Raw genomic sequence first — 5,793 nt, 5'->3', positions numbered from 1 at the left:
TTCGGTGAAATACAATAGAGAAAATGTCATTCACCTGGAGATGTGGGAAGTTTGGCTTTACCTTACAGGAAGGTTTCTTCCAGACACTCCAAGGAGGGAATTCTGGGCCTAATTTTAATAGGCCTATATTAGAGTTACCATAATGCCTTGTCCATTCACGCTGCCATAACAAAATACCTTAGACTGGGTAATTTATAAATAATAGAAAGTTATTTCTCACACTTTGGAGACTCAGAAGTCCAAGATTAAGGTGCCAGCAGATTTGGTATCTGGTGAGGGCTCGTTTCTGTTTCATAGATGGTGCTTCTTACTGCACCCTCCTTTTGCAGATGGAGAAAAAGGCCAAAAGGGTAGAGCTCATTCCCTCCAGCTCTTTTGTAAGGGCACTTACCACACCCATGAGGTGGAGCCTTCAAAGCCTAGTCACCTCCTAAAGACCTCACCTCTTAATGCCATCATCTTGAAGTTCAGGTTCCAACATATGAATTTTGGAGGGATGCATCCATTCAAACTGTAGTAAAGACATGGATTTTGGACTTTGAATCAGAGTTTTACTGAATAAAGTGCTTAATTACATATTCAGTGAAAATAATTCAGTTGTTTAAAACTAATTAGAAAATAGGGAGTCTTGTGTGTAAATCACATTTAGTGTTGATTTTGTATTATTTCACACACCTACATACACAATACACTACATGTGTTCTGGTTTAAATGAAACATTTTTACAAATGTGCCTCATGGAATCTAAGCAAATCTAGAAACTGAATGCAATAGTTTATTCTAAATATAGTTTCTAACACCTAGAGAATGTTCTATAGAAATTGAAACTAATTTGCCTGACTTTTCAAAAGTACATTATGATGAAAATGGAAAATAAACTAACTACAAAATTTTCTATCTTTTTTCTCACTTTGGGACATACCACTTATAAACTTCGAATTATCTGAACTAGAAAAGATGAAAACTAGTTTTAAAATTTGCAGCATCTTCTTTTCATGCTCTCTAACATTTTTTGACATTATACCTTTATAGAAACTCTTTCACAAATTTCAAAGCAGTATAATTATTCCTGTGGCAGAAGGGATACTACACTGAAATGTGACATTCTGCTTATAATTCCCTTATAAAATGTAGATGAAATTAATATGAAACTACAACACTACCATTTAGCATATTTTTTTTTCTGTTGTTGACTGAGAGGTAGAGTAAACTAAAACACCTTCAAAGTAATGGTAACTAAAAACATACACATAATCACACTTCCTGATCTCAGAATGTTAGACTGCTGGAATTTAAAAACAACCTTTTTGACACTTTTGATTGAGTAATCTGAGTGCTTATTGAGTACTTAGAAAAGATTAATGAAAAGCCAGCATGTGAACATCTGAACTAACCTTCACTAATTAGTTTTCCTGATCTCCATGACATTCCCAAAGAGAATAAAAGCAAAGGCATATCATGACAAATACCTTCTTTTTCATTAGGTAAAAGTTGAATTACATATTTTACTTTGAACTTTTTTATACTTTCATAAAATTCATCATCATAAAGAACAATTTGCAATTATCCAATATAATCACAAGTCGTGCTTACTAGGCCTAAAATAGGCAAAGTCCTATGTTTATTTCAGAAACTATACTCAAAATTCTAAGTTATAGTGACTTTCATTACAAAGTAAACAAAAGTATCACCTAAGAGTTTGAGAGTTTGAGTGATACATTTACCCATAAATATCTATGACTTTTATTTATCACCATTATGGGTAAAAGTATTGTTTTTAAAGGTTATGTTTTTAGACCACTAATAATTTTTGTGCTTTTCCCCTATAGTTGATTCAAGTATTCATTCCATTTTGTAGTCATTATATATGTACATGTATGCTTGTAGGTATGTATCTTCTATATTAAAATACAAATATATATATAAATATGAGAAATATATAAATAACATATAAATTCTATCCAAAAGTACAAAACTTAAGTAGAAATCAAGTAAAACCAAATAAGATAATTTTCAGCCTTTTAAGAGTGATTTCCTGCTTTATTTTCTAACTTTCTATTTGCTCCTTGTTGTGAAACCAAAATTATATATATATCTATTGTACTCTAAGAGAACTACCTAAATTATATCCAATTTTTTCAAGATGGTATCATTTTCTTAAAAGTTTTATATACCTGCTACTTTTCATGTCTTTACTCATTCTCAATCTTAGGTATCTATTTTACGTATCAATCTCAACATATTTTTCACTCATTCTTAATCTTATGCATCACAGCTTTATTATTATCGATTACTCTCTTCTTCTAAATAAAATCTTAGTCTTTAAGGTCAGAGGGTTTGGTCACCCATAATTGGACTCTGAATTCAGTGACTTGTATCCAATACAAAAAAAAACTTTAACCATGCATCTATCCTGAGCCACATAGATATTCAAAATTGAAAATAATATGATTCTTCTAACTACGTCTTTATACTCCACATTGAACTGTTATAAATTCTGTATTTTCAGTCTGTTTTATTGGATTACAATTTTCACCAGGTATTTGGTAGTAAATATCCAGCTTCTGAAAATTACTACAAATTCAAGATTACTATAGTTAATGTAGTTACTTAGTTTTTCCTAAATACTCCTGCACTCTGTAGGCATTCTTTCCTTTAATACCCAAATAAAATTACTAGTGTCCCCATTCCAGAGCCTTCCTCCACTTAATATTTCTCTTTAAATTCAGCATTGAGTTATTGGTGGAATGATGAGTGTTTACAAACATTGTCCTTGTCAGCCAATAATTCAAATTTCTGATAAATTCTTGTTATCTCATAATATCTGTTTAACTCAATACCTGCCTTTGTGGTTTCACAAATTTTTGCAGTTTACCCATCTGACAAAGGGCTGATATCCAGAATTTACAAAGAACTAAAACAGATTTTCAAGAAAAAAACTAACAAGCCCATTCAAAAGTGGGCAAAGGATATGAACAGATACTTTACAAAAGAAGACATACATGAGGCCAGCAAACATATGAAAAAATGCTCATCATCACTGGTCATCAGAGAAATGCAAATCAAAACAACATTGAGATACCATCTCACGCCAGTTAGAATGGCGATCATTAAAAAATCTAGAGACAACAGATGCTGGAGAGGATGTGGAGAAAAGGGAACACTTTTACACTGTTGGTGGGAGTGTAAATTAGCTCAACCATTGTGGAAGACAGTGTGGCGATTCCTCAAGGACCTAGAAATAGGAGTTCCATTTGACCCAGCAATCCCATTACTGGGTATATATCAAAAGGATTATACATCGTTCTACTATAAGGACACGTGCACACAAATGTTCACTGCAGTGCTGTTTACAATAGCAAAGACCTGAAACCAACCCAAATGCCCATCAATGATAGGCTGAACAGGGAAAATGTGGCACATATACACCATGGAATATTATGCAGCCATCAAAAACGATGAGTTTGTGTCCTTTGTAGGGACATGGATGAACCTGGAAACCATCATTCTCAGCAAACTGACACAAGAGCAGAAAATTAAACACCGCATGTTCTCACTCATAGGCGGGTGTTGAACAATGAGAACACATGGACACAGGAAGGGGAGCACTACACACTGGGGTCTGTTGGGGGGCAAATAGAGGAGAGACAGTGGGGGGTGTGGAGTTGGGGAGAGATAGCATGGAGAGAAATGCCAAATATGGGTGATGGGGAGGAAGGCAGCAAATCACGCTGCTACGTGTGTACCTATGCAACAATCTTGCATGTCCTTCACATGTACCTCAAAACCTAAAATGCAATGAAATAAATTTAAAAAAAGAAAAATATTATCAGTAACAAAGGCAAAATGTCCAAGAAGACATACAAATTCTTAATGTAAATGTTAAAAAAAATCGTCAAAATATGTGTAGTCAAAAGTAGTAGAACTGCAAGTGGATAGGCATATTTACCATTAAAGTTGAGGACTTCTAATGTCTTCAATTAGTAGTTGACAGATCCAGAAGGCAGAAAATCAGTAAAAATACAGTTGTAATGAAGATCGCCATAAATCAACTGGGTCTGGCCTTAGAACATTTCATCCTGCACCAAGCAAATAAACTCTTCTCAAGCTAACAAGGTACATTCAGCAAGAAAGGTCACATTCTGGGAAATACCAAATTTAAACTAACAGAAAACATACAAAGTATGCTCTCATATTATAATGAAATTAATTAGAAATCAATAATAAAGAGATATAAAATATTCCAAAATATTTTTATTAGATTACAGGGAGACACTTCTAAATAACACCTAAGTCAAATAGAAGTGTCAGAAAAAGTAGAAAAAAAAATTCAAAATAAATACAAATGAAAATATAAATAATCATAATTTGTGGGTTTTAGCAACAGCAATATTAGAGGAAAATTTGTAGCATTGAAAGTATAGATTAGGCAAATATTGAAAATAAATAATTTAACTTTACACCTTAGGCAGTAGGATAAAGAAGACAAACTTAAATTCAGTATAAAGAGAAAAAAAGAAATAATGGTTAGAATAAAAATTAATAAAATTTACAACATAAAATCAATAGAAAAATTAATAAAACCAAAAGTTCATTCTTTCAAAAGATCGATAATATTGATAAACTTCTAGCCATGATAACTAAAAATAAAAAAAGAATGTGCCAGTTACTGATATCAATATTAAAAATTTGTCATCAATACAGATGACATGGACATTGAAAAGATAACAAAGAAATAGTATCTGGAGCTCTGTGTTCTCAAATTCAATAAATTAGTTAAAATGACCCAACCTATTGAAAGACACCATCTACCAAAACTCATTCAAAGAGAAATAAATTACTTAATTTGGTCTATATGTATAAAACAAATTGAATTGACAACTAATAGTCTTCCAAAACAGAAAACACCAAGCCCAGATGAGTTCACTGGTGAATCCTACCAAGCACATAAGAAAGTATTGATGCCAGTTCTCTACGATGTCTTCCAGACAATAGGGAAAAAAAAGGAAAACTCAATTCTATGAAGACGGCATTAACCTAATACTTAAAACAGACAAAGGGATAGAACAAAAGGAAAAATACAGACCAATAAAAATCTCTCACAAATGTAGATGCGAAAATTCTCACCAAGATGCTAGTAAATCAGATACAGTGATGTATAAAAATATGTATACCCCAGGATTAAGTGGGATTTATTAGAGATATATAAGGAAGTTTCAACATTTATAAATCAATTAATGGAATCCAAAATATCACCAGACTCAAAAAGAAAAATCATATTATCAGATAAACAAATGCAGGAAAAGCATTTGGCAAAATTCAGCATCCACTTATCATAAAAACTCTTACCAAACTAGAAATATAGGAGGACTTCCTAAACCTGATTTAAAAATACGTATTAACAACCTTCAGCTAACAACATATTTAATGGTAGAAAAATTAGGTTCTTTTTCTCTAAAATTGAAAATAATGTCTGATCTCATTACTCTTATTGAGTATCCCACTGGGAATCCTAGCTAATACAATAAGACAATAAAAAGTATATAGATTGAAAGGAAGAAATAAAACTCTGTTTGTTCAGAGATGACATAATTACTCATGCAGAAAAGCCCAAAGAATAAACAAAAAAATTTTTGAACTGTGTGAATATGGCATGTTTCAAGGTGCAATGTTTATATGCAAAATTCAATTGCTTTTTATGTCAGAAATGGTTAGAAATTAAATTTAAAAGCAATATTTACATTAAAATCAAAATAAAATATTTATGAATAAGTATAAGAAAATGTGTACCAG

This window comes from Sapajus apella, unplaced genomic scaffold (genome assembly GCF_009761245.1).
Source record: "Sapajus apella isolate SASKATOON/1434 unplaced genomic scaffold, GSC_monkey_1.0 scaffold6, whole genome shotgun sequence".
Taxonomy (NCBI): domain Eukaryota; kingdom Metazoa; phylum Chordata; class Mammalia; order Primates; family Cebidae; genus Sapajus; species Sapajus apella.
Note: the sequence above shows the minus strand (reverse complement) of the source record.